We start from the raw sequence: 12144 nt of genomic DNA on the forward strand, positions 1-12144 counted from the left end.
TTCATGGGGCCATGAGCATATGGGGGGCTATATAAGGGTACAGTGGTAGGAGAGGATCACCACTGGGGACATTTAAAGGATGGCTACCATCTGCCACAAGAATACAGTAAGTAGTCCTGGCTTTGGGTGGGATTTCTCAACCCTGACACTATTGATACACTGTACGCTGGGGCTGCATCCACAATGGTGTAGCCTGTCCAAATGCACTGTGGGGTGCTTGGTCGCATCTCTAGTCTCAAACCACTAGATGGCAGTAGTATGCTCCATCGTGACAGTCAACAATGTCTCTAGGGATTGCTAAAAGGCCTGAGGAAGATGGCCCCTCTCCATACCCGCACTCACACCCCCAAGTTGAGAACTATGTCTCTCTGACATGAATCTCAGCTTAACACTTCAGAGATGTCCTTGGACTGCTTTGTGGCTCAAGAGATAAAAGGTTCGTGCTCAAGCCCAAGGACCCGACTTGGAGTCCTACCACCCAGGTAAAAATGAAACGCAGCAGTAGGTTTCTGTAATCCCAGCACTACTACAGCAGGAATGGAAGGAAGAGGCTGGTGAGTCGTCTAGAAGCTCATGGATTACCTAGCCCGGTGTCCAAGGGCATCAACAGAAATAAGAGCGACTCCACTCCAACAAAGTGGAAGACGAGAACTGACCTCTACACTTGTGAACACACACGCACACGCACATGTACACACACACACGCACATGTTCATGCACACACCACTCTGCTTTGGTCAGACCTCTGGGTTTTCTAGTGTTGTGTGTGTGACATCACACACACACACACACACACACACACACACACACACACACACACAGAAAGACCTCTCCACTCTGCTTTGGTCAGACCACCAGGGTTTCCTAGAGCTGTGTGTGTGTGACATGTAGCGTTTCAATTTGACTTTTATTCACGTATTAACTGTTCTTTACTGTGAATTCACCATCCGCCACGCAGTCAGTTCAGTTCTCAGCCCAAACTCTGCTGTTCGTTTCCACACGGTTCTCCCCCCCCACCCCAGACTGTGCTTGTGCTGCTGGCGTTCCTGCTCATGCCCTTCCTGCTATCGGTGTTGCTCTGTACGTCCACTGTTCTACCCGTGTCTCTTGTACAGAGGACGGGCACAGCGAATGGATGGTGTGAGTTTTCTCATGTAAGTCTGATCTCTCTTGTGTGTCTCACCCACATTTGAGGCAACAGGTTCTTCTGAAACTTAGGGTTGAGGAACAGATGAGACCCGAGGAAGAAAGTCAGCCCCTCTGTCATCTGTCATGTCCATAAATAAAGTTTGAAGATTGCTGCACGCCATGCTGGGGTTAACCACATGGCCACCCCAAGGCAGGGGTTCACTCTGGTGTGGTTGTCTGAAACAAGTCAGATGTCTCCCCACAGGCTCTGGCAGTGCTGAGTGGCCAGAAGGAAAATCAAAGAGAAGGACATTGATTCATACAAGCCAGATCCTTTTGATTTGTCTCAGAATCTCTGTCTGGGATTGAGTAAAAAAGACAGCCTCCAGCCAAGGGGACCCTGTGTGTATCACCAAGTGAGCAGTTAGGGCAGGAAGAATCATTACCTGTGCATAAGTGGGACTTGCAAGTTCAAATGCCCAGAGGTGCCCAGTGTGCAACAGCAATGAATCAGGACAGATGTGGACCATCTGGCGGGGTCTGTGGTCACTGGATTGCACAGTCCCTGCTTAGGAAGTCCACTTCAACAAGTTCAAGACATGAATGCTGGGGATGTAACTCAATGATAGAATGCTTGTCTAGCAGGACTGCAAAAAGTTTTTAAAAATATGTAACCAGTCAAGAGTCCCATCTGAGTTTTCTGTAAATTGGGTTATTAGTTGACCAATTGGATCTCAAATTCTTGGTTAAATGAGTGTCACCATAATTAGCGGTGATGGGCTTTTGCCTCAATAGACCTATCATGAGTTGAAAATATCCTGAAGCCCCAAATGCATTTATTTTGTACACCTAGTCCACTGAATAACACAGACCTGCATTAGTCCCAAGTGAACACGCAAGGTGCTATATTAATTATGAAGCTGTTGGCTGTTTGCTATAGTTTCTTGTTGGCTATCTCTGACTTAATTATTAACCCATAACTGCTAATATGAGTATTTCCATGTGGTCTTCTCTTACTGGAGAAAGGGTCTGGACCTCTTATTCATCTCGTGTCCTACATGGTGACTGACTGTGCCTCCATATCCCAGAATCCTCCACTTCTCCTAGTCCCACCTATCTTGTTTCCCTATTGGCCAACAGTGCTTTATTTATCAACCAATAGGACAACATATACACAGAAGGACTTTCCCCATCAGTGCACTATGCCTTAAACACACTCATTTACATTAGCTTATACTTAGGCAAAAATGCCAAACATGCAACCTGCTGTATAATAAAATGTTGAATATACTCCCTTGGGGAAAAAAAAACCTGCTGGCCACCTAGTTTACTGTCCAACTCTTTGACATGGCGGCATGACACCGTTATCTACAAATATTTTGATTGCAGTCACAGTTACCTGGGTCACATGTGTCCTGCAGGTTTCAACCTAGACACATCAGCATATAGAGTGTAGGTTTCCTCCACGTGATCATGAGCTTAGAGTTGCAGCTCTCTGCCACTTTTCAGTATTGGGAGAGAATACACTTTGCTAGCCTGGGAAAAGATCCAAATTCAAAATGTAAAGTACGGGTTCTACTGACTTCGTATTGTTTTAGCATCACCACAAAGGAAAAAAAAACCTCCGAAGTTGAGCCACTATGGGTTGGAGGCAGTCTGCATGTCCCCTTTAAGGATGAAGTTCTGAACTCTGTGGGAGGTAATGACCTTGCTGGTGTGGTGAAGCAAGCTGTTACTGGCTTTGAACTCAGGCTGCCCGTCCTCAGAGCATGTGCCCCAATGCTGTGATGCGGCAGGGAACCAGATAACAGCGAGGCGAAGGTGGCTTCATAAACAAACTGGGACACACCCAAAGTGAAAGGGACCACAGATGGGAAGTGTCGCGTTGCATAAACATGGAGGAGAAAGTGACCATGGATAGAGAGAAGGGACTGATGCACATCGGTTCTCTAGAAGAGCATTCAAAGCCAGCGAGAAAGGAGCTGTAAAAAGAAACTCTGACAGTCAACCAGTGTCTGGAGAACAGCTTCACTCTGTGAGCCATTAAAGAGTGGTGGACAACGTGCTATTCTCTCACAGCCATTATGAGAAGTGAAGTGCATTACAAAACATTTCGGTGTTGTTGAGGGCTCTGGGGGCAGACACATTTGAGTAAAGCTGACAGAAAGATGTTTCCTCCCTTGTCTGGAGGGGGTTCATCCCAAGACCCCAGAGGAGCCCTCAAACCAGGGACAGTATAAAGTTCCCTATACACTACATTTTTCTTACAACTTTCAGGCCTACAATAATGTTAAATTTATAAATTATACCTGGTAAGACAATAGTGATAACTAAAATAAAACAGAAATGTTATGATGCAGTGTAAAAAAAAAGTTGTCTAAAACTTTGGAACTGTTTGTTTCTAGGAGTTTCCATTTAGTAATTTTAACCTATAGTTGGATGAAAATAAGGAATACCACACACAACTGGGTGGGTGATGTTGTAGAACTCAGCCTCTGGGCATGCCATGGCTGAGGTTGCCTTGAAATTTGAGCATCTATGATTATGCACGTTGGACCGTCATGAGATTGGGTCCTCTAGCCATCTTTTGTAGACAGAGAGGAGGGTTCCTGGCCTCCTGAAAACAGTCAGCAGTGTCTGGGAGAAGGAGGTTGCCTGTCGGTTGTTCATGCTCCTGTGAGTGACCTCTCATTCACCATTCTGCAAGTAAACCCCCAAAACTCATTGCTTCATCAAACTAGACTTCAGTCTGCCAATGCATTCTCTCTCTGGGTGAATCGGAATAGATTCCCGAGAAGGACTCACACAATGGAGGAGTAAATAGCCCTCGCAATACAATTAAAAAAGTATGAGTTTGGCCGGCTGGTGGTGGCGCATGCCTTTGCCTTTAATCCCAGCACTCGGGAGGCAGAGGCAGGCAGATCTCTGTGAGTTCGAGGCTGGGCTGGACCGATAGCCTCCAAAACAATACAGAGAAACCCTGTTTCGTAAAAACAAAAAAAAGTATGAGTTTGGACCTGGCCTGGTCCTGGTATCTTGTAAGCCACACTCAGGCCTTACACAGACTCCATTCATTACCTGCTGTGTCCAGTTACACATAGTCCACTCACCTCCAAATGAGGCTGTCAGTCCCAGTACAGCTCAGCTGCCTCTCTTCAACTTCTCTCCTTAGCATCCGTCTCCCAGCCTGCCTGCCCTTGCCTGCCAGGGTGGCCTGGCCTCCTGTTCCTGGCCTTGGGAGATGGAAGCTGTCAATTCCACATGGGGACTTTAATGGTTCCCAAAGTTTCTCGCTGGACTTTTCTGACCGTGGATTTGATGACCCAAAGGATATGGTTTTTCTCTGCCAGGTCCCCAGCAAGGCTCGTCACCACCACTGAGTTGATAAAGAAACCAATGCTCCCACTCTGGGGGACATAAAGCAAATTTATGTCCTGATTTCCTGCAAATTTCATGGGCAGACTCCCCCACCTTGAGTGCCCTTGCCTCTCTTAGGCTAGGGGTCCCAAGATCTACTCCCTGCTGTTAAAGAACCCTAGCTCACAGTCATGGATCTTTACTGTCCAACCAGGTGCCACCATAGCCCTCCTACTCACCTCTGACCCATCCCCCCAGGGACCCTGCTGCTCCCTCCAGGCCTTCATGTACTTGTGAAAACTGAACGCCCCCATTCCCATGCCCTGTGAGATGAAACTTTTTAACCCGTTGGTCCAGCACCATGACCAGCCAGTACCATCCACAGCTCCCTCTGCCGCCCAAGCTTGGCGCTCACCACACATTGTGTCCTCAGTGTCCTGGGCTTCTGGTTTCCATATGCAAGCTCACTGTGCACAGACCTCCCTCTAAGTCTCCTTGTCCCTTTAGGGAGAGATGAGCAAGTCTGTGCAGGAAGCACCTGTGTCCTTAACCCTGAAGAACTCTAGAGGGAGGCGGCTCTCCAGGTAGTCCCTCTTCTCACAGTCTGTGTGCACAGGGTCCCCCTGGCCCACACTGGCTCCCATTTGTGAGTCAAAGCCTCATTCTCCGTGTCCCAGGCCTCGGTGTGGAAGTACTGGACTAGAGGTGGAGGGGGTGGTAGCCCCCACAATGGACCTCCTTGGAGGGGGAATCACTCATGGCATGACAATGACCACCTTCAAACTAGTGCATCCCAAACCCTTTTCTTCAACCCTCCTCCGTAACTATGTTGCCACGGGCTGGGAGGGGCTCTGTAGAACTGATGTGAGGACTGAGTAAGCATTTCTTTGCCAGTGACTAGGCATTCTCCCACCTAGATTCTGCCATTTGCTGTGGAGTCATGACTTGCCTAAGGTCTGCCCTCAGAAGCTCCAGGTCACTGCCACCCGTGCTGTGTCTCCAGTGAGCCCCGGGTCTTCAACATCAATAGTGTGTGAAATGTCAGCTGGCAGGGAGACGGCCTCCTCCTCGGCACCCTCCCCCTTCTCCTTCTGCCCATCTTGGCTCCTCCCTCTCTGCACCCCCCCCCCGACTTGGCTCCTCCCCCTTTGCACTGCCACCACAGCGGGAGGCAATGCCTTTACCCACCTCGGGATGGCCTCCACCACCACACAGTCCCCGACACTTGAGAGGCTATGGACGCTTAAAGGCACTGGCTGCCCACAAAGGACCCTTAATTGGGATGCTTCCTCGGACCATCTCTTGTTCCACATCCTGGTCCAGCTTCCAGTGTCCGGCGTCTCTTCTCTGCACACTCCTCACCAGCCTGCTAAGCGGATACAAATATTTTCCCAAACAATCACACCGGATCTAGAGTGTTCTTTCCCGGAACAATGGAGAATTGTGGTCAAATTTAGGACATGCAATCTGTCTTTCGAATTCCTGACCAGAATCCTCCCAGGGTGACACCAAACCTCAGACTGGCCCAGCTCTCCCCCGCCCCCTTCTCCAGCCTCTGCGGCTTCCTACCCCAGGAACTCAAAAGCCAGCTCCCTTCTCCAGCTTGGTCACATGCTGGAACACCTGCCCGCCTTGGCACAGGTGCCTCGCCAGAGCGGTACCCTGTGGGGCCGAGTGGTGTTTGTTCTCTTCTGAAGTTGCAGGCTGTTTTGTGGCGCGCCAGGCTCCTGTGGAAACATCGCCTTTGCTCTGCAGTGAAGGTCTCCCTCGGTTATGTAAACGGAAAGTGGGGCATTTTTGCGGTCTTGGGACAGAAGTATGAAGACGGCTTCTCCGAGTGACTTTAATCACCACCTTACCCTTGTGGGTACGCTTGGGCTCTGGACAGGAAGTGGGTGGCTCTGGGGGAAATGACTGTTCTGAAGGGAATCTTCCTACTTCCCACGAGCCTGCTTCTAGAGTTCCCTTCAGCCTTCGCAGAGGCAGCCCTGCTAGCCTGCTTGGGTTGTGGCCTGGTGGAGGCTATTTCCTGAGTGTGCACTATCTCCACTCCCTGCAGCCACAGAGGGTCTCTTTGCTTGGGGGTGGGGCACAGGCCAACCACAGCTCACACCTCCTCTTGCCTGTGCCTCTCCTGGGCTCAGAAGCCGGCTCTGCCATTGGGCTCAGCGGGGCTCCACCCCCTTTGCACCCTCCCCTAGCCGGGCCCCACCCCCTCTGCGCCCTCCCCCAGTCGGGCTCCACCCCTCTGCGCCCTCCCCCAGCCGGGCCCCACCCCCTCTGCGCCCTCCCCCAGTCGGGCTCCACCCCTCTGCACCCTCCCCCAGCCGGGCCCCACCCCCTCTGCGCCCTCCCCCAGCCGGGCCCCACCCCCTCTGCGCCCTGCCCCAGCCGGGCCCCACCCCCTCTGCGCCCTGCCCCAGCCGGGCCCCACCCCCTCTGCGCCCTGCCCCAGCCGGGCCCCACCCCCTCTGCTCCCTTCCCCAGCCGGGCCCCACCCCCTCTGCGCCCTCCCCTAGCCGGGCCCCACCCCCTCTGCTCCCTTCCCCAGCCGGGCCCCACCCCCTCTGCGCCCTCCCCTAGCCGGGCCCCACCCCCTCTGCGCCCTCCCCTAGCCGGGCCCCACCCCTCTGCGCCCTCCCCCAGCCGGGCCCCACCCCCTCTGCGCCCTCCTCCAGCTGGGCTCCTTCCACTTTGTACCCCCCACCCTTACACCCTCACAGGACAAGAAAGGGCTCACAGACTGGAAGGGGCCCAAGCGTCTGTATTTTTCTGGTACTTCCTGTTACAGCTTGCTAGTCTTCCCTGTGACACTGCCCATGGCACAGACTGCCGCTATCTGAGTGTAGTGGAAGTCAGTGGCCATCAGGTGGAGAAGGCTCTTACAATTAAACATGCCCATCATCCTGAGAAGCTCTCTCTAGAGAGTTCTTCCGTTTCCCAGAGGTTCTAGAGGCTTCTCAGCACTTCCGGGTTGCCTTGGTGGAACAGTTGAGTCAGCTGGCACCAGAGAAGAACCCGGAGTAGGGGGTTTCTGCCGCTTCTGTCTCCTTCTTGCCCCCAGCCCGGCCAACTGCCTGACTAGGATGTCTCCACAGCCTCTCTGTTCCTCCTTCAGCTCTGATGCCCTGTACTATCTCCTTGCTTCAAAGCACCAGCTGGGAGAGCTTGCAGTCCAAGGCGACCCAGGATGTTTGGGATAACTCTTCATGCCTCGCCACCCACAATGCCCTCCACGGCACCATTTTCGCTACGCTTTTCTCCCCGCTACTCTTTGCTCTGGCCTCTATGCCATGTTGCTTCTCCAGAACCTTCCCAGCTGTGGTTCCCTGAGCTGGGGACCCTCTCTTGAACTTCAGAGGTCTGTTTCTCATTATGTGGCTCAAACAGCATCTTTTTAGAGCAGCCCTTTGCGTGGCGCCTTATCCACCATCCACTCACTGTTCCCCAAGTCTGTGTGTGGTCCTAGACACTGCACACAGAAGTGGAAAAGGAGAACTGGCTGCCCCGGGAGGCCGCGGCTATTCTAGAAGCTGAATAGAAAACAGAAATAAATATAGCATGTTCACGGTGCTTGCAATGGGGGAGAAACGAAGGGGATGAGGAGAACAGAGTATGAGGGGGTGGTGGGAAGGAAGGAAGGTGGACACAGCCAGCCTCTTCATCTGTGGGGTGCACACCTGTGGGTCCAACCAACAACCATGGTCAACAGGATTATTTTGAGACAGGCTCTCGATGTGTAGCCCTGGCTGCCTGATACTTGCTATGTAGATGAGGCTGGCCTCAGACTCACAGAGCTCTGTCTGACTTTGCCTCCTGTATTCTGGAATTAAAGGCATGTGCCATCACACCCTGTAAGGTCAAAATACTTTGAAACATTGAACATGTGCAGACTTTTTCTTTACATCATTCCCTAAGGAACATAGGCATAGCATTTACATTGTTTCAGGTATTTTAAGTATTTATGTTTTTATGTGTCTATATAAAATCCAAGCTCCACAAACAAGAGAAAGCATGCAACATTTATCTCTCTGGTTTATTTTACTCTACACACTTATTTCCAGTTTCATCTGTTTTCCTACAGACAACATAATTTTGTTTTTTATGCCTGAAACTCAGTTGTGCATACAAGCCAGGTTTCTATATGCATTTACCTGTTGGCAGTCACCCAGGCTAGCCCAGGACTTGACTGCTAGGAATAGTGTCACAATAGGCAGGTGTGAAAGTGTCTATGGGGTGTGTTGCTTTAGAGGCCTTTGGATGTATTCCCAGGAGCAGTATAGCTGGATCTTGTGGTAATCCTATTTGCAGTTTTCTGAGGAGTCCCCATACTGATTTCCATACGGGATGGGCTAATTTACACTCTCACCAGCAGCGTATACAATTCTTTCCCTCCAGCCTCACCAGCATTTACTTGTTTTCTTGGTGATGGCTGCTCTGACTGGGGTGAGATAGAATCTCAATGTTGTTTTAATCTGCATTTAATGGACCGAGGAGGGTGTGGAGCATGTTTTCACATGTTCATGGGCCATTCACACGTTATCTTTCCAGAATATGTTTATTTTGTTAGTTCATTTGTCAATGGGAATTGTGTTGGTATGTACTTTTTTAGTTTTTTTAAATTTTTTTTAAAGATAACTTTTTTCTTGCGAGTTCATGTGCACCATGTGTGTGCAGTACCCCCAGAGGCCAGAAGAGGGCATCACATGCCTCTGGAGCTGGTGCTGGAAACCAAAGCATGTCCTCTACAAGAGCAGCAAATGTTCTCACCGTCTGGAACATCTTTTTCTTTATATACTCTAGCTATTAATTCTCTGTCAGATACAGACCCTGTAGCCTTCACTCAACTACTTGTTTCCCCTGCTCTGCCTTTTAATTTCATGCAACCTTATTTGTGGATTACTGTTTCATTTCCTAAACTACTGGAGAGTCCTTGTCTGTGCCCACGTCTAGAAGTGTTTTGCCATGTTTTCTGCCAACAATTTTAGAGTTTCAGGTCTTATGCTACAGAAGGCTTTGATCTATTTGGAGCTGATTTTTGCACAGGATGGAAAGGGAATCTACTTTAGCCTTCCTCAGGTGGAACAGATCCCCCTGCACCAAACGGTGTCTTTTCTCCATTTTAAGTTTATGGCATCTTTGTCAAAAATCACATAACTTCAGATGTGTGGATTTATGCTGGGATTTTCTATTCTGTCTGTGTGTCTCCTTTCATGCCAGGACCATGCTGCTTTTAGTGTTATGGCTCTGCAGTATAACTTGAAGGCAGGTGTGGTGATAACTCCAGCAGTGTTCTTTTTGCTCAGAGTGGCTTTGCCCGTTGGGAGTCTTTCATGCTTCTATATGAATTTCAGGATTAGTTTTTATATTTCTGTGAAGACTATCATTGGAATTTGGGGGGACGGAGCTGCACTGAACTTGCAGACTGCATTTAGTATTGATTCTGTCTAGTATGAATCTGTCAGGCTTCTGCTGTCTTCCTTGATTCATTTCTTCAGTGTTTCGAAGCATTCACTGAAGGGGTCTTTTGCTTTCTTAACTAGGTTTATTCCAAGGATTTTGTTTTAAAAATATTGCAAAAGGGATTTTCCCCATCTCTGATTTCTTGGACTTCACTCATAAGGAAGGATCTCTCATGGCCTAGCCACCTTTCAGAGGCCCCTCCCTTTAATAATATCCCATTAGACATTTAGCTCACACTTGACTAGAGAAATGACACTTCAAGACCTACGATTCATGTCTTTTTCATATACAAACTATGACCATCCCATCTTAATATTCCCTAAAACCCGACATCAGCTCGAACAAGAGTCCACAATACAGCCTCACCTAAATAGATGGGTGAGAGAAGCATGGAGCCACTCATCCCTCCAGTGGTGATGCAGGGAGCAAGTTTCCTCCAGCTGTGATTCTGTTGGGAAACAAGCTGTTGCCACACCCTGGATCAGTTTTCAAAGCCCCTTCCCAGTCAGCCTCTGGGCCCTATCCCAGGGCAGCTTCCTTCCTCTGAAGCTCCAAACCATAGCAGAGGTTTCACAGCCTCTTCTCCAGGAAGAGATGCCTCCCAAGCCTTCGGTCCAGTTAAAAAGCACCGGGGAAGGACGCAGATTGGTCTTATGAAAGCCATACATTTAATCCCACAGCAGGGGCTGGGTTGATGTGTTTGTTCATCCCTTTTCCTAGAAAAGCTGGGCAGAGAGGGAAAGGGGGGATAGGCAGGCAGATCCAGGATAGTAGATGAGTTGTCTCACTGCACCCCTGCACCCCTATGTACAGGCTCCCCAGCTATGGATGAGACCCTCCTCAGAGGGAAGAAAAGACAAAGAAAATGACTGATACCACAGCTTGGGCCACACTAGTATCCCTGACTCTTGATGCCAATGCTAACATCTGGTACCAAACGATGGCTGTGTACCTGTGGTAGGCAAAGTCCTGGGTCAGGGGCTTTAAACTGACAACCCTAAACAGATATGAACCATCCATGGGTCATTCCCACAGGAATGTCTGTTTGTCCCAAGTTTCTATACAGGGAAACTAAGGATCTATCCTTTTAAGAGACTGATGAGTCTGTCCAGCTCCAAGACCTGGTCTCTTGCCTCCAAAACATTGTTGGCTACAGACAAGAAAAACCAGGAGAAGAAGAATCTTCTAGAGGCATCGTGAGGAAAGAAAGGGAACCAAAGACACACATAAGAAAATGGAAAATAGATAAGGCAGGTGAAACAGCCTGACATTTCCCACAAGAAAAGCTGAGAGAAAACAGGAAAGGAAACCCAACTTCCAGTAAGTTTAAAAGTAGAGAAAGGTGCCAGGAGGTGGTGGTGCATGCCTCTCATCCCAGCACTCAAGAGGTAGAGGCAGGCAGATCTCTGAGTTCGAGACCAGCCTGGTCTACTGAGTGAGTTCCAAGATAGCCAGAGAAATCCTGTCTCAAAAAACAAACAAACAAAAACAGAGAAGGCAATAGCATTAGCCATCAGGACAAACAGACCCATCAAGAAGGGTTAGTAGGGACACAGCATCGTGGCCAGCAGGTTGGCAAGACTGGGGCTGGCCTCCAGTCTCCAGCTTCTGTCTTCCTGTCTCCTCTACTCCAGAGGCTCTGGCTGGCAGCTCCACCTCAGCCAAGCACCAAAGGAAGGTTCAGGCTCTGTGGCGTTGGACCACATGAGCTGATTTCCTGGGGCAACTGAGACAGACTAGACCAGGAGAGGATGTGTACCCTCAACAGCATGGGGGCTCAGTGTCCTCTTTGGCAGAGGCCATGGGTTAGGAAGGATGGTAATTTCTGGAAGCTTCTCCGAAGAGCATCTAGCACGTGCACCTGTTTTCAGAACTTTGTCAAATTCCAACTGTTCTACTGTCCTGGGGGTCTCCCTGCAGCCTGTTCTGGACAGAGGATTAACTGCACCCCAGAAGAGCAGCAGAACTATGAGGGAGTAGAAGTGGTGTGGGAGAGGCTTGGTCGACCCTCTGACCAGGACATCTTTCTTAGCTTTCCCTAGCAGGCGTCTATTTCTGGTCCAGGAGGTGAGTCTGCAGAAGCCTGGGATGTGCCCATCCTATTCCAGCCTGAGAAGAGGCTGCAGGCTCAGTGCTTTCTGAGCTGGGACTAGCTGGGCCCTGGTGTCTGAGAGCAGGATCTTCTCCAGAGCTTGC

General features: G+C 49.9%; 1 long non-coding RNA gene across 2 annotated transcripts; it reads right to left on the reverse strand.

Moving 5' to 3' along the window:
• Positions 1–888: 888 nt before the first annotated feature.
• LOC110341210 lies at positions 889–6554 on the reverse strand. 2 transcript variants are annotated; one of them, XR_002383088.2, is made up of 6 exons: positions 6055–6554; positions 5674–5851; positions 4901–4986; positions 4239–4535; positions 2528–2664; positions 889–1775 (listed from the first exon to the last, which is right to left on the reverse strand). It is a non-coding gene; the product is annotated as an uncharacterized LOC110341210 (long non-coding RNA). The 2 variants fall into 2 exon arrangements; XR_002383089.2 differs by having other exon boundaries at positions 5674–5854.
• Positions 6555–12144: the final 5590 nt, after the last annotated feature.

Source organism: Mesocricetus auratus, unplaced genomic scaffold (genome assembly GCF_017639785.1).
Source record: "Mesocricetus auratus isolate SY011 unplaced genomic scaffold, BCM_Maur_2.0 Super-Scaffold_100007, whole genome shotgun sequence".
NCBI lineage: Eukaryota > Metazoa > Chordata > Mammalia > Rodentia > Cricetidae > Mesocricetus > Mesocricetus auratus.